This window comes from Carcharhinus amblyrhynchos, chromosome 31, assembly GCF_965287045.1.
Source record: "Carcharhinus amblyrhynchos chromosome 31, sCarAmb.v2.hapA, whole genome shotgun sequence".
NCBI lineage: Eukaryota > Metazoa > Chordata > Chondrichthyes > Carcharhiniformes > Carcharhinidae > Carcharhinus > Carcharhinus amblyrhynchos.
The window spans coordinates 20,485,088-20,510,338 of record NC_137354.1 but is presented as its reverse complement, the minus strand read 5'-3'; the positions used below and the strand labels follow the sequence as shown (position 1 = coordinate 20,510,338).

Sequence of the window (25,251 nt, the reverse complement as noted above, 5' to 3'; positions counted from 1 at the left end):
ATTCAATTAAAAAATGAAATGTAGATTAAATATTAAATGGCAACTTGTTTGAGGTAACTGAACAAGGAAGAGATCTGTGGAAAGCTGGCCAAAAGCATTGGTTCAATGTTTGCTCTTGCTTTCTTCTTCTTGTAGCCACTCCTACCATGACCACTGTTGTCCTGATATGTCACACTTGCTTGTCTTGCAACATCTTCACACACACACACTATAGCACGTTGCAGCTGCTCTGCGATGTCCATCATCCAGCTAAGCCGAGGTCAACCCATCGTTCTGCTATTTTTCGCTTTGCTCTCTACCAGAAATCTCTGTAGCTTTTCAGTTTTTGCAAGAAGTGAACAAACTATGCACAAAAAAGAACAAAAAAAGGTACCTTTAATGTAGTAAAAAGTTCTTCATAGAAGTGATTTGATTTAATTCATTATTGTTGTATGTATTGGTATGCAGTGAAAAGCATTGTTTCTTGCACTATACAGACAAAATATACTGTTCATAGAGAAGGAAAGAAGAGGGTGCAGAATGTGGTGTTACAGAAATAGCTAGTGTGTAGAGAAAGATCAACTTAATATGAGGTAGGCCCATTCAGAAGGCTGATGGCAGCAGGGAAGAAGCTGTTCTTGAGATGGTTGGTATGTGACCTCTGACCTTTGTATCTCTCTCCTGACAGAAGAAGGTGGAAGAGAGTATGTCTGGGGTGCATGGGGTCCTTGGTTATGCTGGCTGCTTTTCCAAGGCAGTGGGAGGTGTAGACTGAGTCAGTGGATGGAGGCTAGTTTGTGTGATGGACTTTGTCCATGACGCTTTGTAGTTTCTTGTGATCTTGAACAGAGCGTGTGCCATACCAAGCATGTGATACATCTGGAAAGGATGCTTTCTATGGTGCATCTGTAAAAGTTGGTGAGAGTCGTAGCAGATGTGCCAAATTTCCTTTGCTTCCTGAGAAAATAGAGCGTTGGTAAGTTTCTTATCTATAGATTTGGTGTGGAGGGATTAGGACCAGTTGTTGGTGATTTGGACAGCTAGAAGCTTGAAGCTCTCGACCATTTCTACTTCATCCCCATTGGTGTAGACAGGGTCATGTCCTCCACTACATTTCCTGAAGTCATTGGCCAGCTCCTTCGTTTTACTAACATTGAGGGAGAGATTATTGTCATCCTACCTGTTCACCAGAGTCTCTATTTCTCGTACTCGGACAAAATTGACATTGGTTCACGTAACAGATATCAGGACAGGTGACCAAAAGCTTGGACAAAGAGATACGTCTTACTAAATGACTTAAAGGAGAAAAGAGAGGTTTAGGAAAAGAGTTCCAAAGCTTAGGGCCTTGGCTGGAAAAGTGGTCACCAATGAAAGAACAATTAACATTGTGGAGTTGCAGGAGGCTAGAATTGCGGAGTTCTAGGAGAACTGTAGGGTTGGAGGGGTTAACAGAAATAAGGAAAGGTGAAGCCATGAGGGATGTGAATACAAGGATAAGAATTTTAAATCCTACGCAGGGGTAATGGGTTAATGGGACTTGGTATGAGTTAAGATACAGATGAATAAAGTGGGTGCATTGTAACATTTAAGTCTGGTGGTATTAACAGTATGAATAGTGTTTTCAGATGAGCTAAGGCAGAGACAGATGTGCAATATTATGGAGGCGCAAGTAGGCAGTGTTAGTGATAGAGGGGATATGGGTTCACCTTTGGTTAAGAAGGCGATTTTTAAAGTTGTAATCTGGAAATGGAGAGGCAAGATGTGGTTAGCTCAGGTGTCTATGTTACAAGAAAGAAATGAGGGTGGAACAGGCAGAAGCAAAAATAGAAGGATAATTAATCCTTGCAATATATTTGTGACAGCTATTGTCAATACTTGTAATCAGAAATTTAGCCTGCACAGCCCATCCATGGATGCAGGCAGTACATTGTCAAGGGGGTCATTTGGTCTGACTACGTTCCTCCCTTCCATGGACAAATCTGTGTACAAGTACCCATGGAGAGGAGGAAATAATGTCCACTGGCACACTTGAGGCTTTCTGTGACTTATATACACCAGAGGAACTGGAGAGCATCATTGATGCTTGTGACTGGATTTCATGGAATTTTCTTTAAATGACTTAATGCTGAAACATTGAAAATCTACAGCACAGAAGCAAGCCATTTAGCCAAAAACAAACAATTCAGTTTTTCCCACTTTCTAGCTCTTGCGTAATTCCCTTATCACTGAAGCCTTGCATCATTCCCTTATCTACCATATTTGCAATCTCAAAAAATTCAACTAGATTAGTCAGACCTGACATCTAATGAAACCATGCTGGCTCTCTGATCAGCTCATATTTGTTCAAATGTTCAATCACACTATCTCTAATGACAAAAATTCTAATATTTCCCAAAACAAATGTAAAATTAGGGTAGTATGTGTGTACTCCTTTTAAGATGGCAGAGTAATCACAGGTTTGACGAGACCAGTATACCTGAAAGAATATATAAACATAGAAAATTAGAAAAAAAATCTAAAGGATCTTGTATTCATCCCAACCTCACACTGGATGGTGACATACACAGTCTCCGGTTTCTGTCTCATACAATCTCACAAGACCTGTGTTCCTATTAATTGATCACCAACTTTTAGGAAGCCCTCTGATCCAAATGTCTCAAACTTCCCAGTTTATAAAGCTAGACTCTGCACTACAGAATATTTTAAAGACAGGATAGTTATAGTTTTTGGTATTGCTACTGTTGACTTCCAGTTCTGTTTAATTGTTTTATTTTGTTTTTAATTGTATCTATCTTTAATCTGGGCTTCTCATCTAGGAGGTAACACAATTTGAATAAGCTATAGTAGTGTAGTGTTATTTTGATCCAGAGTTAAAGATCCAGAGGCTCGACCTGTGATCCAGGGAACACTAGGTTATCAATTTATTGGTCTGTTGAAAACTGATGTTAAAGTAGATGAGTTGGCTTCAATCATTGGCAAATGCTAAAACATGAGAACTGCAAACAAAATCATTAACTTCTGCATGGCTGAGTCATTAGGAAGCTCTGCTGTTAAAATTCAGATTGCAGGAACTTAGGAACAGAGGTCCCTAGGTCAATTCGTATGTGCATTAACAATTTAAATTACTCAGCTGAACTGCAAAGACTTTAGGCTGCCTCCTTTTTTTGAAACTGTGTGAATTACAGAACTTGATTATTTTGTTGTTTAGTATCTGGCATGAGCACAATCTGGCTGTGTGGTATTTATGAATTTTGTTTGATATGGTGGGCATCTGACACAACAAACTGTCATTAGGGATAATAATCACCCCTATCATTGAGGGATAATTACTAGCCCTATCCTTAGAACATACAAACCAGAGAAGTATTTGCGAAGGTACCAATCACCTCAAGCATCACCAAATGGAACATCTGGAGGCCAAGTGCAAACAGCAGAATCTAGACCATCGCACCCAGCTGCCTCATCAAGGACCACCTGCCCTACCTGCGGCAGCCTGCGCGTCCACCTCCCCCATCTTTAATTCCCTCACCCTACAACGTAAATATCTTCCACTTTCTAAGCCTTTTGGCTTTGACAAAGGGTCAGCTGTTTTCTGTCCTTATAGATGCTTCCAGGCCTGCAGAGGTTTTCCAGCATTTTCTCCAATGATGGGTAGAATGGTCAATTTTTGTGTTGTAACTGTTCTACGGTTCTGTAATCTTTTACATCCACCCTGGCAAGCAGATGGATCCTCACTTTAACATTTCAGCCTAAAGTTAGCACCTCTGACAATTTGGGACTTGTACAGTGCTGCACTGAAGAGTCGGCATACATTTTTGTGATCAAACATTGGGAATAAAGACTTGAATCCATAAACTAGTGGTTCTGAGATGAGTGTTTCCAACTTAGCCAAGACTGATGTGGCTAAGCTGTATGTTTCAGTTTGTAGCAGATTCAACCTACTTCTGAAATGACATGCCAAGAGCACAGACATTCAGACATACTGAACTGTAACAGAAAGCTCAACCAAATCTTTTCAATGGTTTAGTCAGTTTCTTTTACTTGCCAGTACAGAATTAGTAGTTTCGAAAAAAGGTAAGTAATTTAATTGCTCAATTTTGTGCAGTTTGTTCATTAGTAAGTTGCAATCTAAATGCAACAGTAGACTCCCAACTGCTGTAAACAACCACTCCAAAGCAATAGGTCAAGTTTATAACTTTCAAACACAGGAGCAAAATCATTGGTGGGCTAGTAATGCTGAGGCTTGAAATCTAAAGATATGAGTTCAAATTCCTCCATGCCTGTTTGTAAATTTGAATTTGGTGAATTAAGTAAACCCAGAAGGAAAAATAGCATTGTTAACGGGTAGCCATGAAACTTATGGATTGTTGTAAAATCGGAACACGTCCTTCAGGAAAGGAAATCTACTGTCCTTATCTGGCTTGTGGTTGACTTTTAGCTGCAATCTGTGATTTTCTTTGTATTTAATTGTTAATGAGATGAGTGTCGCTGGCTTAGCCAGATTTATTGCCTTCCCTAAATGATCAGAGAAAGCAGTGGTTAGCTGCTGCAGTCCATATGGTGTGGGTACATGCACAGTGCTAATCCTCTTCTCCCTAGCGCCTGCACACCCCACAGGGATCATTTGCCAGGTCCCACAAAAGTTGGAAACAACATTTGCAAACTCCTTGTGCAGAATTTTCCCAAAATTTGGCAGAGTGTCAGGCTGAGACTGAAAACCAGTGTGTATCTCTCGAGATGCACAGCCAAGTTTTCTCTTTTAATTCACAGGTTTTAAGTCGGTCCGCCTTGTTGTCCAACGAGGGGCATACACGCAATGGGTCGTACTTGGGCTGCTCTTGAATGTTCGAGATTGGCCTAGTGCTTCATGTTGTTAGTGTGTGCTTGAACTGGGACCAGATGCTGGGCAACATGACAGCTCAGTGACTATCACTGTTTGCTGTGCAGACACATGGATTTGGGCCAGTGTCTGTGGGAGTTTGCGCATTCTCCCGGTGCTTGCGTGGGTTTTCTCCGGGTGCTCTGGTTTCCTCCCACGCCCCAAAGATGTGCTATTAGGCTGATTGGAAGTAATAAATTGTCCCTAAATTAGTTTCCCTCAATGTGGATTGCCATAAAAACAATGGATAAGGGTCATGGGTGGAGGGGGGGACTGGTAATATTAAAATGGCGGCGCGGGCTCATTGGGCCGAAGGGCCTGTTTCCCGGGCTGTTCTTTGTTCAGGTATTCAGTGCACAGAGAATCTGGGGCTGTGGTTTGCGCCATCCCTCTGGAGGGGCAGGATCTGATACTGTCAGCAAGACCAGCTCCACAGAGTTTGGGGTGCCATCTTTAAAGGGCACCAGACCCATGCTAAAAATAACCCCCCCCCCACCCCTACCTCCCTGCATGGACATGGAGGACCCCCTCTACAAGCATTGGGGTGACCCCACCAACACCACACAAGCATCAAGGCATCCACCCACCACCGCCTTGCAAGCATTGGGGCACCCTCCTCACAAGCATCACCCACTCCCCTCCCACCCTCTGGCATGGCATTTCTCCCATCCCCAGGGATCATCTTCCCCCTGCCCCCTTTTTCGCCCCTTGTAGGCATTGGCCTTCCTCCTCACAGGCATCGGAGCATGCCCTTCCCACCATTACCCTGCCCACTACTCTGTGGGGTACAGAATTATAAAGATTCACAACCCTTTGAATGAAGTAATTTCCCCTCATCTCAGTCTTAAATGATTCCCTTATCCTGAGACTGTGCCCTTGTGTTTTAGATTCCGCAACCAGCAGAAGCAGTCTGTCAGCTTCTACCTTATCAAGTCCCTTCAAAATCTTTGTCCCTCATTCTTCTAAATTCCAGAGAATACCGAACATCCTATACTCTCAAATCCAGAATCAATATATGTTAGCATGAAAAAACAGGTAAATTATGGTTGATCATAAGCTATCAGTTTCACATTAAATGTGTGTTCTAGGAATTTTCCCTTAGAATGACTCACAGCATAATTCAGACAGATCTTGCAAATTGGCTTGGCAGTCCAGTCAGTATATGTGTCATCAATTCAGTCACAAAATCCTTAAACTCTGTCTTCCCTATGAAGAATTTCAGCTCATCCCCTTGTAGAATTTAACCTGATCCCTGGCTGACAGCACACAACCAACCCGAGTTCCACAGACAGTCTTCATCAAAAATGACATACATCTACAGAATCTCTTCAATTTGCTCTGGATTGTGTAGATCCACCAATATTAACTTCAAGTAACAAAAAACAGCTACAAGTGCAAGTGCCTATTTTCTATCCCTTAGCCAGTTCTATCTCTAAGCTGCTCCTGTCCTTTTTACTTTGATTTTCCTCACCAGCCCAGTGTGTAAGACTTACCAAACGTAGTATGAAAGTTCACATACGTAACATCAACTGTTCTGCACTCATTCATCCTTTATGCCATCTTTATCCAAAATCTACGTACATTAATCATAGCTTTCCCTTAACAAATCCATGCTATCCTTAGGATTGTCAATCCTCCCAGAATGGCTGGTGGTGAACATGCTGACTGTGGTGTGCTGTGGAATCCATCTCCCGAAAGCAACTGGCAGGTGGGGGAATTATTTAGACAGCTTCATTCCCTATCACTCAGCGTCACAGGTCTTTTCTCTATGCTCGCACCACACTGCCAACTTTCAGTGACTCACTTCCACTGATATCTCCTGTAATACATTCAGCTAGAGTTGGAAACCCGAGCTACCCTTCCTCAGTATACCCAAACAGGTGCCAGAGTGTGGCGACTAGGAGGTTTTCACAGTAACTTCATTGCAGTGTTAATGTAAACCTACTTGTGACAGACACTATTAAATAAATTTTAAACAATGACTGTTAATTTTCTCTTTGATTACTGTTGCTTAAAGTGCCCTATATTAGTCATAGAGGTTTACAGCATGGAAACAGGCCCTTTGGCCTAACTTGTCCATGCCACTCCTTTTTTTTAAACCCCTAAGCTAGTACCAGTTGCCTGCATTTAGCCTATATCCCTCTTACCCATCTTACCCATGTAACTGTCTAAATGCTTTTTAAAAGACAAAATTGTACCTGCCTCTTCTACTACCTCTGGCAGCTTATTGCAGACACTCATCACCCCTCTGTGAAAAAATTGCCCCTATGGACCCTTTTGTATCTCTCCCCTCTCACCTTAAACCTATGGCCTCTAGTTTTAGACTCCCCTACCTTTGGGAAAAGATATTGACTATCTAGCTGACCTATGCCCCTCATAATTTTATAGACCTCTATAAGATCATCCCTCAGCCTCCTATGTTCCAGAGAAGAAAGTCCCAGCCTATCCAGCCTCTCCTTATAACTCAAACCATCAATCCTGGGAGCACCCTAGTAAATCTTTTCTGCACTCTTTCTAGTTTAATAATATCCTTTCTATAATAGGGTGACCAGAACTGCGCATAGTATGCCAAGTGTGGTCTTGCCATTGTCTTGTACAACTTCAACAAGACGTCCCAACTCCTGTATTCAATGTTCAGACCAATGAAACAAAATATGCCAAATGCCTTTTTCACCACTCTGTCCACCTTTGATTCTACTTTCGAGGAGTATGAACCTGTACCTCTAGATCTCTTTGTTTATAACTTTACCCAATGCCCTACCATTAACTGAGTAAGTTCTGCCCTAGTTTGATCAATCAAAATGCATCACCTTGCATTTATCTAAATTAAACTGCATTTGCCATTCGTCCACCCACTGGCCCAATTGATCAAGATCACAATCCAAGATGACCTTCTTCACAATCTTGGTGTCATCTAGAACTGAACACTGCAACTGCAACATACTGAACTGAGTAGCCTGAAATTACCAGGTTTATTCCTGCTTTTTTTCTTGAATCTGTCATTTTACCTCAGCCTTAATATGCCAAACGTCCCAGTTCACATTTACACTTCTTGTTCTTTTACTTAGTCCTATCTCCACCGCTACCCACTTTTTTCCCTTCGTTCTTAACAGTCAGGACAGATTACTGCTGCTGCTAGAGAGAATCTCCACCCAACAGACAATTATGAAAAACAAGGTGTATCTGTGTAAATGTGTACAAGAAGATAAGTATACTTCACAAAGTCAAATGGAGAAAGAAAGGGTAAAACACTGCAGAAAACATGTAATGATATCTACAAAATGTCAGGAATTGAGGAATTCAAAGGCACAAGAGAGCTGAAACAAACAATTCCACTCAAAAATAAAACCAATCAACCAGACAAAGATAAGCGGAGCCACAGTGTCACAAAGTAAATAGATTACATTAGCATCACAGAGAGACACACACTTTTTTTCTGTTTCATAACCTTGGTGCGCAGAGGCCAGTTAGTGAACAATTGTGGACCAATCCAGAAAAAACAGTTCGGAGAATCTGCCAGTAAAAGAATGATGGTGAATGAATCAATTTGGATTAAATACTTATTGAAAAGGTCTTTGTTTGCCATTACTTCTCAATAAATTCAGTTTTTGAAGTCCAAAGTCAGGTTTTCAATGAAACATTGAAAAATATGTACTTAACAATAATGTGAATAAATTAAATTGTGTTTCATAATACCTTCATTAAAGAAGGTCTTTGGCTTTGATAACTTTCCCATCCTTAAATCGAGGTGAAAGGTTCAAGCCCTGCCTCAAATAGCCCCATTGGGTGGTATATAGGCCTAACCAGTGGAGACTGGAATATTGGATTGACATCCAGCAAGCATCTCTCACTACTTTAGGGGTAGTATCACAAATACAACAAAGATACACATAGAGAACACTTTGGATTCCTAGCCTGGACAGCCCCATGAACTTTTAACTTGCAACTGTATGGGGCTTCCTGAATCCTCCATCATCCAGACTGGCAATGTTAATAACCAGTGAAATTTGAGAAATGACTGGTACTACTCCAGACTGGAGTTCCATTTTAAAATACACAAGACCAGGTAGGACCAGGACCAATTATTTTCTGAGTTTTACTGTTCTTTTTTTCTGGGTATGCAGGCATCCACTCCATGTCAAACATCAGCTCAGCAATTACTGACCTCCTCCAGGTTTGTCCCAGCACTTAAACTAGAATATGGACCAGTCCGCTGGATTTTCAGCCCCATTGCGTTTTTCCAATTGGCTATAGGATTGGTTCTCTGGCATTAGATTTGGGATAGTTGAATGAATTATTTCCTGACCTGATATATATCAGAAATCCAAGTGTGCAACTATTAAAATTACTCCTGAATTTCTGACGCACATTGCCATTGTCAAGATCCCTGCCACCAGATTAAACAAATAAAGTTTACTCCTATTAACTTCCATATTGTAAACCCAGCTTTGAACCAGTTCACATTCTCTGGTAAACATGATTGATGACAGATTTTGACAAATAAATTGATTGCAGAGTTCAGACAGCACTGTTATAAAAGGAATGGACTTCAGGCTGCAATAAGAGAATCTATCAGGAGCAAAGGCAGAGGTGTGGCTGTCAGTGGGTTCCCTTGTTCCCAACAATCTGTCTCCAGAGGTGACAAGCTAAGCACACAATTTCAACTGTCATACATATCGCATAGGGACAGGCCCACCCACAGGCCCAGGGTCAATAATTAGCCACATACGGGCCTCAGTTGGTGGCAGGCAGGAAGTTTAGTCATAACCTTTCCCACCTAGAAATTAATTCTGATGGAAGCAGAATGGCAGTGGTGTTCAGGTATGTCACCACCCTGCCTAAGTAAATGCCCATTTCATCTCGAAACTTGCCATCAGAGAGAGCATGTTAGCACTTTGGATTCCCAGCCTGGACACCCCAATGTACCTTTAACTTCCATCCTCGTTCAATTCCTGGATTGGGTCACTGTGCAGGGTCTGCATGTCCTCCCCTTTTCTGTGTGGGTTTCTTCTGGGTGCTCCAGTTTCACCCCACAGTCTGAAAGATGTGCTGGCTCGGTGCATTGGCCATGCTAAATTCTCCCTCAGTGTACCTGAACAGGTGCCAGAGTGTGGCGATGAGGTGATTTCACAGTAATTTCATTGCAATGTTAATTTAAGCCTAATTGTAGCACTAATAAATAAACTTTAAAAAGATTCCGTTCAATGTGTTTTTAGAAGTAGAATTGCTATGCACCTTTTCCTGTTGTCTTTCCTTCCAGAGTGTTAGACTTTCCAGTTTAGACTCTGTCATTGATTGATTGCATTAGGAAAAGCATCAATGATAAACTCAAGGCAACATGTACCTTCAATTCTTTCCCATGTTTGTACATTCCTTAACTACTTGTGTTTGTTCAGTGATTGAAGGCCCTCGAGTTAAGCAATCCCTGGATAATGATAATGAAGGCAGACCTGAAAGTTGACTTTCTCCCCCACTGGCCACTAACACAGTTTACTAATGAAGCTGTCTCATGTTCAAAGAACAAGAGGTGATCTTGTGCTCAGAGGGCTTGCGTCAGCCTGGCAGAGTGTGGGTCTGCCTTGAAATTCACTGAACCAGACCTACTGACTTGAAAAGTGACATTACATTTAGAGTCTGTCTGTCCAAAGATCCTAGCCTGAAAATAAAATGTGTAAGCTTCATTCACCTGACTACATGGGAATGCCAAAGTTGTATGTACTGTAATACATGACGAATGAAATCAGTGGTGTGTTGAACATATGTTTATAATGTTTGGGGGTGAAATTACAGAGCAAAGCCCATGTTAAATGAGACAAAAGAAACACAATCAAAATCTTTAAAAAAACTCGTAAAATCCTGGGAGCACTTAGCAAATCGGCATTTGTATGGAGAAGAAAATGTTAATGCTTCAGGTATAAGCTTATATCAAAACCTGAAAAATAGATGAACAGCTCATCCAAAGGAATAGAGTGAAGGCAAGTGGGGAAAGTAAAAAAAGGATTATCCATTCCTTGGTCTTATTTACGTTTGACGAAAGGTGCCAACTCTACAGTTCATTGTTGAAGTGAGATATAGTCTGTTTCAATGTAAGTTTCACAAGCTAGTTTAGAATAGCAATGTACAGTGCTATAAAAGTAGCTGACACTGCTCTTAGATTAGTTCTATGGGTGTTGTCCCTCTCTGTCCTATCACTGCCAAGGTTAGACTGATTCCCTGGTGTGTCATGAACAGTCTGTAGAAAGTAGGGGCGTGTTTCTTTGAAATTCGAACCTGATGAATGATGCATGCAATGTGCTAACTGTTTTACAAATAGCTGCAGGAGAGGGAAGGGGGGAATGATCGTTACAAAGTTAAAGGTTACTGTCAAAATGTAAACCATTGATTTCAAAACCAAACTCTCACTGTGTACTCTGCAAACTGCACTTTCAGCTACACAGAAACAGCACACCGATATAGTCATAGAGCCAACTGAGAAGTAAACATGAGCTTATCTGCCCCATAATTAACTATTAAGCAGTTGTCAATATGGCTTTAGATGGGGAAGATTTTATAAAACCAATATTATTTGGAAAAATGACTCCATGACATTGGATACTCAGACTGCAAAAAAGGCATTTTAAGTTTCTCATGGAAAAGTACTAATTAATTTCAAAGCTATGGGGCTCAGCACAAAAATAGATATGGCTAAGAAACTAACAACGTTAGAGTATGGTATCGAGGTAAGCACTAAACTGAATGCACTAGGACTCCATGTTGGGACTGCTGCTGTTTTTAATGTACACCAGTGACTTGTTTTCTGTTTTACAGATGATGCCAAAGTAGGAAACTGAAGGCAGTCGTTCAAACTACTAAATTAACTTAAGCATAAAACTCGAGGCTGACACTCTAGTAAGGCACAAAGGAAATGCTGCACAGCTAAAAATGCCATCTTTCAGATAAGATGTTAAATTGACCTGTTTGCGCTCTCAGCTGGATATAAAAAATTACATGGCAGCATTTCAGTGAAGAGTGGGGAATTATCCACTGTGTCATGGCCAATATTCATCCCTTAATCAACATTGCAAAATAAGGTGATCAGGTCTCTATCACATTACTGTTTGTGGGAGCTTCCCATACACAAATTGACTGCCATGTTTCCTATATTATAATAATGACTACACTTAAAAAAAATACAGTACTTCGGTACCCTAAGGTTGTGAAAGATGCCGTATAAATATAAATCTTCCTTTCTTTAAGAAAATACTGGGATAAACTATGACAGATTAAATTAAATGTAATTAAGTAGTGTAAAGTTTTGCACAAGAGGCTAAACTGGCAGCAAACATACTTCAAGGATAGTGTTGTAATAGTTTTGGATGAAGTTAACTTCTAGAAATCTTAATCAGCTCAACAACAACTTGCATTTTGAGGAACATAAGAACTTGGAATAGGCAATTCAGCCCCTCAAGCCGGCTCTGCCATTCAATACGATCATGGCTGTTCCCATCTCCGCCTCATCTCCACCTTCCCACCCCACTATTAATTTGAATCCAATTTCCTCAAATTTGTTTAGTGTTCTGGCATCCACTGCTCTCTGGGATAGATTCACAACTCTGAATGAAGTAATTACTCCTCATTTCTGTTTTAAATCTGCCATGTATTGGCCTAAAATTACAGTCTCTTGTTCTGGAATGTCCAACAGGGTGAAACACCCACTCTACGTCTACCCTGTCAATTTCGTTTAGTGTCCTATATACCTCATTAAATCTCCTCTCATTTAAACTCCAGTGAGTATAAACCTTTAACAATTTTAATGCAGAATGCGTCCTGAGGTACTTCACAGAGACCAAATTAGATAAAAACCATAGAAGGAAATATTAGGAAGAATCTGCTCAAAGATCTTACCTGTGCCTCCCATGCCAAGCTATTTGCCTCCACCTGCTCTTTATAGACTCTCCATGCCAAGTTATGCTCCACTGCCAACCTCCCATGACTCTTCATGTCCCCATTCCCGTCTGTACTGCTCCACCCATTCTGCCTTGTCTTGTCATACTCTCCATGCCAACCTGTGACACATGCCATTGTACCAAATATGCATTCTGTTATAACAGGGTTCATTGGTTCTGTATGGTGTGATATTATCTTTGTGATTCTATTTCTTAATTTGCTGCTCAAATAGACCTTAGCACAGTCTCTTTATTTGTCCTATCTTTGTCATCGGTACTCACAAATACCATAATGATTGGATCTTCTTTTGTTCAAGGCTCTGCCACATTGTCTTTCCAAATAAAAATATGGGTAATAAGTTGAGTCACAGGTGGACAGGGTGGCAAAGAAGGCATTCGGTGTACTTGGTTTCATTGATCAGAACATAGGAGTTGGGATATCTTGATAAAGTTGTACATGACATTGCTAAGGCCACACTTGGAATACTGTGTACAGTTCTGATCACCCTACTATAGAAAGGATATTATTAAACCAGAAAGAGTGCAGAAAAGATTTACAAGCATGCTACTGGGACATGATGGTTTGATTGGGACTTTTTTCCCCTGGACCGTAGGTCTGTAAAAGAATGAGGGGCATAGATAAGGTAGATAGTCAATATCTTTTCCCAATAATAGGAGAGTCTAAAACTAAAGGGCATAGGTTTAAGGTGAGAGGGAAGAGTCCAGAGGGGCAATTTTTTCACTCAGAGGGTCGTGAGTGTCTGGAACAAGCTGCCAGAGGTAGCAATAGAGTTGGGTACAATTTTGTCTTAAAAGCATTTAGACAGTTACATGGGTAAATTGGATATAGAGGGATATGGACCAAATACAGGCAATTAGGATTAGCTTAATGATAAAAATTGGGCGGCATGGACAAGTTGGGCCGAAGGGCCTGTTTCAATGCTATAAACCTCTATGACTCTATAAATCAGTTTCTTCAGCTCAATGAAGAACAGTCATGTTCAGTGTCCTTGTCTTTGAACCATTTCTGATGTTGTCAACGTTGAGGAAAACCCTTGTACATAGATTGTAGAGGTGGGAATGTGGTTTCAGACTTCCTGAAGTTGGTATGTTTTCATTTTCTATTAACTTTAATTGTATTCTGATGGAGAGCTCTAACTGGGAATTCACTTGTGCTGTGAAGACATGTTTGCTGGATTTGAAGATGCATATGTGAACTGCCAGATAGTTGAAGACATGACTCCAATTGGATTTGTGGAACGTATGATGAGCCCGCACTGAATTAAAGATAATTCAACATTTTAAAAAATATTTTGAGTAAATCTTGGATCTTTAATTTCCATTTGTACTGATTGACAACATTAACACATTGGCTTAGCTAGGAAATTTGCGGAGCAGGTCATGGAGAATATGGATAATGGGCAGGTATTCTAATTGACAGGATGGGACAAGTGTTGTCCCATAAGGATCTGCATTTTTCCCATAGAAATCCCTGGTATTAAAACTATTTAGAATTTTTTTTGTTGGTCTGGAAGAAAGCTAAAGCTTGTGTTGTTAGGTCTCAACAATTCACTCTATTAAAGTGTAAAATTACAAGAGCTTCTCATAGATTGAATAAATGAGCAAAAGTGTGGCAAATGAATTTCAATGTGAGCAAACCTGAGGTTACCTATTTTAGGACCAACAACTTTCTGAATGGTAAAAAGCTAGAAATATTGGAGGTCCAAAAGTCTTGGGATCCTAGTATATAAATCATTAAAATGTCATGAACTGGAGACAAAATAATCAAAATGGTAAGTGAAACGTTGTCTTTATATCTAAAAGAATACCGGACGGCAGGGTGACACGGTGGTTAGCACTGCTGCATCACCGCATCAGGGACCTGGGTACGATTCCCGGCTTGGGTGACTGACTGTGTGGAGTTTGCATGCTCTCCCTGTGTCTGCGTGGGTTTCCTCCGGGTGCTCCAGTTTCCTTGCACAATCTGAAAGACGTGCTTGTTACTAATAAATGAATTTTACTTTTACAAACTGTGCTTCAGCTATACCAAGCAATGGTTAGACCACACCTGGGGTACTGTGAGCAACTGTGAACGCCTTATCTTCAGAAGTCCATGCTTTAAACGACGCCATTGTAAGTCATTTTGATTTAATGTCATTTTTGTTTTAATGGAGCCGATATTTACGTTTAATGTTATGGATTCACGTTGACGTCATTTCAACCCAGATGTGACATGAGGTCATATGACCCATCACCATAATTTTGAAGTGACCTGCCACTGGCTGACCCTCCTGCTAATGTGTCCTTCTGTTCAACGACACTCCTGCTGGCTGCCAACCCTCCCACTTGTGATTCACCTGCCTCATCGACTTGTAACTGAAGAGTTTGCAACCTTGCACCATCAAACTGCTCTCATTTACTAAAGTGCTTCCTGCCTTTTGCCTCTAATCTCTCAAATCCTCGCTCACATTGAAGGCACATTCCTATAAAAATATTTATAATATGGGTGGGATTTTCCATGCCCACCTTGGTGTGTCTTGCAATGGCGGATGTGGCCCACTATTAGCCGTCTTCTGATTATGCCACTGTCAACAGGGTTCCCCATTCTATGCACTCCCCTGCTGCTGGGAACCCCACAGCAGGGGTTCACTGTCGGCAGGACCGAAAGATCACTCTGCTAAGCACAGCTGGAAAATTCTGACCTGTGTTTCTGTATATCCTGCTGGCATGTTGCTATACTATTTCACTATTCTTAGCAATTTCATAGTTTGCACTTGCTCAATTCTAAAATTACCCTCATCTTGAGGCTTACAACTCATTTTGGTATTATTATAAGCTTCTTCCTTTGATCTAATATGACCTTAACCTCTTGTTAGCCATGGTTGGACCATTTTCTCTGTTGGGTTTTTGTACCTTAAACAAATGCGTGTTTATTGCAAATTATGTTTAATTCTTACCATTTCTTACATCATTATGGGTGGGGGGTGGGGGGTGGGAGGAGGGGGTGGGGGTGGTTTCTAGCTGTTGATGCCCCACCACTGTTATTAACTAGTAAGCTTTGAAGTGAGCATTAGCAGACTATTTAACATGGAGAACCACACAGTCAAAATAGATTGTGTCTTCACCTGACATCTACACTCATGTACCTCTAGCAGAATTTGGTGAACAGTGAATAGAAGTGGAAATCCTGGATGCTTTTCCCCTCCCTTAACTCAAAGCCCTTGAGGTCTATTTTGGGATTTCTTCCTGTCGCCAATTATCTAAGATTATCTCATTTATGACAGACCAGGCATTTGCAACTGGGATTTTGGATTGTACAACGCAGCTGCTCTCTAAGTGTGTTAAACCAGTTGGAAAGCTGTGACAAGTAACATTTATTGATAGGAATTGTTGCAGATGTTTCAAACAGTTTTCAAGTGAACAGTAATTTCTTTTTGAGCACAGATGTTTGAAGATAATCATTTGTAACTGCATTGTTCAGTCAAATGAAAAACAGCCTTAGTGAATGGCAGAGCCCTTTCATGCAAATGTGCAAATAAAATAATCACCAATCTGCTCATTCACATAACTTCACGTTAATAAGTATCATGCCCCTGTGATCCAAAGCCAATTCGATGATGAGCTGACAAAGCACTTGCAATTTTATATAAGAGTTTATAGCCAAAGTCTAACAGGATAAAGGTTGATTTACGATTGGAAGCACAAAGTCAGCAAATTCATTACCCTGGTTGCTCATTAAAAATACAATGTCTGTAGTTTATTTGCCATTTAACTCCTAATTTTGTTTCCTTCTCGGGCAGCTGAGATGAATTATGTTGCCTACAACTTTGCATAATTCCGATCAACCAACCTTATCAGTGACCAGAAATCAAACTGGGAATCCTTTGGTATGAATAGCTCAATTTGTTCCCTCCACATTGTGTGCTATCTTCAGCAGAGCCTCAGGGATTCATTTGTTCCTGAGTTATTTTATTAGCTTACACCCTCTTGTGGTCTAACTGCAAGCTAATCAAACTTGTTCTCAGTGAAGCCAGGTCAGAGGCATCTCTGGAACTCTTAACCCATGACCACCTGTTTAAGATCTGTACTTTGTGCCCAACATACTTGACAGATATTTTTGTAATTTATGGTGATGAATGCAGCATATTGATTTCATAGCACCAAAACTTTAATATGATGTACGTGACACAGATTTTATTTGAAGAAGCGTTTCAAGTTAAAATCAGTTGCAAATAAACCTGATTTCAGATACAAATCTGAGTCAGAGGTCTTCTCCTGAATAGTTTAAAGAACACCCTGGGAAATCTTGTATACCATCTTAACCATTCAGATGAAAAAGATGGAGAATATCGTAATGCATTTTATTCTTATGTCCTTTCTGTTAGTAAAGCTCAATTTACAAGGTTTCCTGATTATCTGGCTAAATCACACAGATGAGAGAAGCTCCAGGTTTTATACTCCATAGGCTATCTTACTCCATTATCAGTGGGAGTTCTTTAACTGGCCTCTGCATATCCATTTGGTCTAGGAAGAGGGAAAAGAAGCCATGGTTCCCATTCCTCGTTGCTATTGAGCATCTCTGGTGAAAAAGTTCTCAGGTTTCATGAACGTTGAGGAAGGGCAGGTTCAGGCTTGCTGAGAGCATTCTATGGTTGAACAGCCTCCCAATAATCACGGTATTTGTTTGTGGATGAAAACTGATCATTTAGGTTATGGCCATCAGAGCCCCAGGAGTTGCTGACCAAATTTTTTGTGATAGGAGTAATGGAAGCCTTTTAGCACTCAACATTATTATGGAATAAATTGGACAGCAACTTCCAATGTCTGCACAAATGCAGTTACAGATCAAAGTCAGAGGTTATTGTTTGATTTGCCTCATTCTTCAAGTTTTGTGACACCAATACCTCACTCAGAGAATCAGCATTCAAGAGGGTGAATTGTGGTAGTTATCCACTGAGTATGTCAGACAAAGTCAAGACTGGTGAATGTAAATTTTTAATGGCATGATAAGTTACTATCAAACGACCTTTCTGGTCCTAAATGTTTAATTTTACAATTATGGTATCTTATTCCTTCAGAATTTAATTATTGTTGGAGTTTTAAAAAATGTCAATGTGAAACTTTTTTTTGGTGTCTCTATTAGTCTTTCTATTAATTCTACCTTTCTTTCCCTCTTTTTATTTCATTTTCTACACATGATTTTACATTGTCCTAAATATTCCAATTCATACTTCCTGGTTTAGACTCTGTGATCTTGATTTTTTGTAAGCCTGCCTGGGCCTGGGATTGGAGATGAGCGTTGGTGGTCCCCTAATTCCATCCTGCTCCAGCACAGCTTGTTAAGGGTCACTTAATGCCAATTAAAAAAGCCTGATTAAAATTTTCCAGTTCCTGCAGGTGGCGAGGGCCAATTTAGGTGCCTGGTGGCAAATCGGCCCAGTGAGGCCAACCCTTCAGATAGGCGTAGAAGCCCTCCAGTCTGTCTGGATATGCAGGCTGCCCTATAAAAGTCTTACGTCCTGCATTTTAATAAGATACATGAATTTGTGAGCTCTAGACTTAAACATTAGTAAAAGTTCAATATTAGAATCTCTCCCATTGTTTTTCTTATGGTAATCTGGAACTTGATTTAGATACTAGACTTAGTCTTAACCATGACAGTAGCTTGTCCTTTGCTTTAATATCACAAGTTAACGAAAGCAATATATTGCATGACTAGCGATAAAGTATTACTAATGCAGAAAAAGGTTAATATTATGTACCTGCACTTTTGAAAATTAGCTTACAATGCCATAAGCTTTGTTTTTCCCTCTCTAAAACTTATTTTTCTCAATTATGTAAACTGCACAATTTGTTGCAGATTGGCACTGCCTGGCCATCTATCTCTGCTCCAGTGCTACAGTCATCTTTGCCCCATAACAGTTCACATCTGTGTGAACCAGTTGTAAACCCCGCCAACATGACGTCAAATTGGCAAGGTTTGAAAATTTTATTTGGGGGCAGGGGGGAGGGATCTGGCAAGAGGGATCTTTAATTACATTTAAATTTATTTAAATCAATGAAAATCAGACTCTTGACTATTATAGATGAAACTACATCACCTAAGAGATGGTAAAAATCAGAATTTGTGATCTTGCCAGCGACGTTTACGATTTCCGGGTTCCTCCATCTTCAGCCCCGACTCATGGACAGAGGGTGCGGCCTCAAGATCCCACTCTTAGTATTCAACACCTTGAGCAGGTAATCGTTCAGCATGGCTGATTCATTGCAGCTGCCATGTTTGAATCCAATATTTTTTTAAAAACTCTCTTTCACTATACTTTTTGCATTTTTGTAAATTTTCTGCCCTGATTGTCATTGAGTACTTTTAGACATTGCAATTCCAGAACTGCAGATGAGAATCATAAATGTTCATGATGCATCTACCTCACACACAGAACTAAACCCAACTAACAAGAACTAAAAACCCCTAGTTTCAACTTGATTTTCATATCAAATAATTTTTTTGGATATTGCAATTTCGAAGGAGCTAAGTGAAAGCTACCATTCATATGATACATTTATCTACAAAACACAAAACTTGTCTATCTCTCTGGCATCCCAGAACTGGGTGACGTTTTCAACTTTGAATTAAAGTCGACTGTAGGGAAAGGAATAGGCTTTCGGAGAGTCAGTGCAGACTTAATGGGCCAAATGGCCTCCTTCTGCACTGTCAGAATTCTAATGTTTTAGGCCTGTGAAAATAACAAAACTCTTTGTCGTGATTTCCAACACTTAGGAGGCTGCAGCATGGTGGTAACATAACTAAACTAGTAATCAAAGCTAACGCTTTGCAGACGTGCGTTCAAATCCCACTGTAGCAGTGGGTGGCATTTAAGCTGAAGTTAAGAGTCAGTCTAATGGTGCCCATGAAACCATTACTATCAAGTCTGGGGATCCCCCGTGGCTCAATGAAGAGTACAAGGACACGTCAGAAGCAGTACCAGGCATACCTAACAACATTCCAGCAGTAGTACTTAAGATTTGTGCCTGGAACTAGTGATGCTCGCCAAACTGTTCCTGTACAGCTACAACACTGGTAGCTGCCCAACAGTATGGAAAATTGCCTAGGTGCACTAAAAGCAGGACAAATATAAACCAGTAATGCCCACGCCCATGAATAAAAAAATAAATTACCAACTTGATGGCTAAATTCAGTGTCTCAGCAGGAATTTTTAAAGTATTTTTCTTACGTAATCATATGGCTTTATAGTCAATAGCCTTAGAAATTAGGGTTCTGGCTGAAACCACTTTGAAAATATAACCTAGTGATGAAATTGATTTAAGTCTAGTATTTCAATGGGTTGGTATTGCGTGGAATCATCTCTAAATCACTGAATTAACATGGTTAATTTTCTGTCATGAACCATGCTAATGTTAACTGTGAATGTGTTCCAATTTGAAACACTAGTTCATGATGGTGTATAGTTTTGTTTTTGAAATGGTGTAAGGAATCATGTGAAACCCCAGTGAGAATAGCCAGTCCAGTCATCATATAATAATTATTAAAAGCTTCATTTTATTAAAGAAAAGGTAAATGCACACGAACAAGAACTACAATACTCTAAAAAATCATAGAATTGCTACAATGCAGGAAGAGGCCATTTAGCCATCAGGGGTGGCACAGTGGTTAACACTGCTGCCTCACAGCGCCAGGGACCCAGGTTCAATTTCAGCCTGTGGTCACTGTCTGTGTGGAGTTTGTACATTCTCCCCGTATCTGCATGGGTTTTCTTTGGATGCTCTGGTTTCCTCCCACAGTCCAAAGATGTGCAAGTTAGGTTGATTGGCCATGATAAATTGACTCTAGTGTCAGGGATTAGCAGGGTAAACCTGTGGGATTATGGGAATAGGGCCTGGGTGGCATTGTGGTGGGTGCAGACTCGATGGACCGAATGGCCTCTTTTTGCACTGTAGCGACTCTGATTCTGTGAAGTCTGCATTGACCTTCTGACAGAGTGTTCCCCCCCAAACCCTTATTCCCAACCCCACCTATTTACCCTGCTAATCCCCCTAACCACTAAGACATGAAGGGGCAATTTACCATGTCTAATAAGAACATAAGAACATAAGAAATAGGAGCAGGAGTAGGCCATCTAGCCCTTCGAGCCTGCCCCGCCATTCAATAAGATCATGGCTGATCTGTTGTGGCTCAGTTCCACTTTCCCGCCCTCTCCCCATAACCCTTAATCCCCTCTCTTATCAAAAACCCATCAACCCGCTTCTTAAAAATATTTAGCGAGGCAGCCTCCACCACTTCAACGGGCAGAGAATTCCAGAGATTCACCACCCTTTGAGTGAAGAAGTTCCTCCTCAACTCCGTTCTAAACCGCCTCCCCTTTATCTTGAGGCTGTGCCCCCTAGTCCTACTGTCTTTTTTGAGCGGGAAGAGTCTCTCCACCTCTATCCTATCCATCCCATTCATCATCTTATACGTCTCAATGAGATCTCCCCTCATTCTTCTAAACTCTAACGAGTACAAGCCTAGTTTATTCAGCCTCTCCTCATAGCTCAATCCCCTCAACTCCGGTATCAGCCTAGTAAACCTCCTCTGCACTCCCTCCAGGGCCAAAATATCCTTGCGCAGGTGCGGCGCCCAAAACTGCACACAGTACTCCAGCTGCGGCCTCACCAATGCCCTATACAGCTGCAGCAAGACCTCCCTACTTTTATATTCAATCCCCCTCGCTATGAAGGCCAGCATCCCATTCGCCTTCCTGACCACCTGCTGCACCTGCAGGCTGGGTTTTTGCGACTCATGCACAAGGACCCCGAGGTCCCTCTGCACCGTCGCCTGCTGCAGTTTTTCGCCCCGTTAAGTAATAGTCCTTCCTACCATTCTTCCTACCAAAGTGGACCACCTCACACTTGCCAACATTAAATTCCATTTGCCATTTCCTGGCCCATTCGCCCAGCCTATCTAGATCCTTCTGCAGACTCTCCACACCCTCCGCACAATTTGCCTTTCCCCCAATCTTGGTGTCATCAGCAAATTTCGACACCCTGCACTCGGTTCCCTCCTCCAGATCATCTATATAAATGGTAAATAGCTGAGGCCCCAATCTACACATCTTTGGACTGTGCGAGGAAGCAGGAGCACTCAGAAAATCCACACAGACACAGGGAGCACATGCAAATTCTACATAGACAAACACTCAGCCGGAATTGACCACAGGTCTTCGGTGCTGTGAGACAGCAATGCTAATCACTGTGATACCATGCTGCCCAAGACAAGTAAGGATGTGAATCACTAAATATATACACTTTATGTAGAAATTATCTCTTGTTCCAAAATATATCTACAATCTCTGAACTCCTTAAGACTTCCAACTCCAAACAACATCCGAATTAAATAAATCCATAAGTCAAATCCAGCTTATAGTTTCCACACAATACAAGGCTGAAGATCAAGTCTGAGAAACCTGGTCCAACAAAGATATTGCTGCTGCTGTCGCTAGGCAGGTTTCTAACTGTTGCTGGGCAGATTGCATCCTCTCTAGCTTTGTTAAATTCTTTTACTAGGCAGATCCATGACATTGCTTATTTGAAGCAATCAGAAAAACCTAATACTGGATTTATTTTCTTTTATAGACTGACTTAGTGAGCTGCCTCACACATGTAAAATGTGGCATGCTTTTAAATATTTACATTATGTGGTGGACTTGGCAAAATAATACATTCTGTTTTTCCAGTTAAAAGCCACATGTTGCTTTCACCTCTCCTTCGATCTTTGTATATTTTAATCAACAGGCAAATCCTTTTTCTTGAAGCTTGACACAGTTATCCCCTGTGGCATTGTAAACTAACTAGTTTGCTTTTACTGCAGCACTCAGCAGATGTTGTGACTATCAGTAATGCTGCTGATAGACCTGGAAATGATGCCAGATGAGTTCCAGCTTGTGCTGAATATAACACCAGGGCAAATTACTTTTGTCATGTTTTTCATCACAAGTGTGATGAAACTGGGGTTTAGATTATACTGTAAGAGGATTTAAATAGAAACAATTTATACAGTGCTATCAAAGACATTTCACAGAGAGGATTGACTTTGAAAGATTCAGGGGCTCAGTGGTAAATGTGTCGCATGGTAGTGACTCATACAAGCCATGAATTCCTCTTAGTGCTGAGTTAACTAATGACAGCCCAAGGCTGTATAAGGAATAGTGCAGTTGGTGTCAGTGTCTCCAAGGGGCGGGTGAATAAATGTACTTATTTTGCTGCTTCTGACACGGTGAAATTGTGCATGTGTGGATGTAAGCAAGAACAGGCAGTGATGCTCTTTTGTGAAAAAAAATGCCGACATGAAATTTGCAACTTGCAGATGGTTGTGGAACTTGTTTTACCATGAATAATCTTCAAGGGAAGGGTTTGGAACAAAAGCCATTCATTAGTCACAATTGTGCACTAAACTGACAAAAGTTGACTTTTTCCACATCGAGGTCTTGGTGTTGGAGTCAATTGAAGATGAATCTTGCCAATAAAGTTATTCTCTAAATACTGACGTACAACATAATGTTTCTTATATATAGTGATGGACTCACATCATAAACACACTAACATAATGCTTTGGAAATAAGCAAGAAAGTAAAGTCAGATAGCTTAGATCACAAAATGAATCATATATTGAAAGTTCCTCTAATGGTTAACTGTGTCTGAGTTAACTGATCTCAGTTTGAATAGCAATTAACACACTATCTAGTCCTCAAAGTGTTGGAAATAGGGAAATACAAATAGCTGAGATTTCGTTGTCCTGTGATTCTGATTGAAGTGTGCATTTGTGGACGTCATGTAAGAATGGAATGGACTTGGCCGTGATGCATCTTCTCTCTCCTCTGCGGTTAACTAAATGACTGACCTAGCTCTCTGTGTTGCTCAGTTCCGCACTCGATAAGCTACATATGAAAAATAGGTTCAAAAAAGATAAGGCTTGCCTTTATATAGTACCTTTCATGACTGAGGATATCACAAAGTGCCTTACAAAGACTAGAGCACTTTAGATCAACAGTGTAGTCTCTGTTGTAATCACAGAATTGTTCTGTTGTAGAAGGGAGCTATTTGGCCCATTGTGCTGCACTGGTTCTTTGAATGAGCAACTCACATAGTGCCATTTCTCTGCCTTCTCCCTTTAACGCTGCACATTCTTCCTTTTCAGATAACAGTCTGATTCCTTTTTGAAAGCTTCAATTGAACCTGCCTTCACCAGACTCTCAGGCAGGTTATTTCAGACCTAAACCACTCATTGTGCAAAAAAAAGGTTTTCCTCCTATCACTTTTGCTTTTTTTACCAATTCCTTTAAATCTCTGAGCTTTTGTTTCAATCCTTTCACAAGTGGGGATACTTTTTCCCTGTGTTCTTTGTCCAGATCCCCTCATGATTTTGAATACCCCTATCGAATCTCCACTCAGGCTTCTTTTCTCTAAGAAAACTATCCTAATTTCTCCAATCTATCTTTAAAATTGAAGTTCCTCATTCTTGGAACCATTCTCATGAATCCTTTCTTTAATGCCTTCACATCCTCATAAAGAGCAGGACTGGATGTAATACTCCATCAGGATTTTGACCCAGCCACAGTGAAGGAACAGCGATTATAACTCCAGGTGCTCCAGTTTCCTCCCACAGGCCGAAAGACATGCTAGTTAGGTGCATTGGCCATGCTAAGTTCTCCCTCAGTGTACCCGAACAGGTGGTAGAGTGTGGTGACTAGGGGATTTTTACAGTACCTTTGTTGCAGTGTTAATGTAAGCCTATTTGTGACAGTACTAAATAAAGAATGACTTAGAGGGGAACTTCCAAGTGGTGCTGTTCCCAGGTATTTGCTGCTCTTGTGTGTAAGGGTCTAATTCAATAGTCACCAACCAAATACTCGCTGAATATCAGTTAGAATTTGACATTGTGAGTGGGCTTATTGCTGATTTGTACAGCAGTCGTCTTACTGCGCCAGGTAAACAGAATACCTGGAATGTAGGACTAAATTAGCTTCCTCCTGTGCCATAACGTTTTATGTTTTTATGATAGTGTTTGAAGATTCATACTAGAAGTGAGGTTCCTTTGAACAATTCTGGTGTCCATATTATTAAAAGCATGTAGAGCACGGAATTTGTTACGAGACAGAAGGAAGTCATTTGGCCCATTGTGTCTGCACCTGCTTTCTGAATGAACTGTTCATTGAGTGCCACTTTCCCCCCTCCTCCCTGTAACCCTGCACATTCTTCCTTTTCAGACAACTGTCTAATTCCCTTTTGAAAGCCTCAACTGAACCTGTCTCCACCACGCTCTTGAGCAACACATTCCAGACCCTAATCATTCGCTCGGTCAAAAAAATTGCTCCTCGTGTTTCTTTTTCTTCTTTTACCAATTATTTTACATCTGTGCCCTACCATTCTCAATACTTTCACCAGTGGGAATAGTTTCTCTCTATCTACTTTGTT

The 25,251-nt window shown here is 40.8% G+C and overlaps 1 protein-coding gene across 5 annotated transcripts in view; it reads left to right on the top strand.

Annotated features, from left to right (window-relative positions):
* shld2 (shieldin complex subunit 2) overlaps positions 1–25,251 on the top strand; it is an 88,357-nt gene that overhangs the window by 4,592 nt on the left and 58,514 nt on the right. For 2 of the 5 annotated variants that reach the window (XM_080215737.1, XM_080215740.1), the window contains exon 2: positions 14,825–14,916. The exons of 1 other annotated variant lie outside the window; for it this stretch is intronic. The gene's annotated coding sequence lies outside the window, so the exon portion shown is untranslated. Of the gene's footprint in view, positions 1–14,824; positions 14,917–18,852; positions 19,024–25,251 lie in introns of all 5 variants that reach the window. 2 more of the 5 variants (XM_080215738.1, XM_080215739.1) reach the window with 2 other exon arrangements.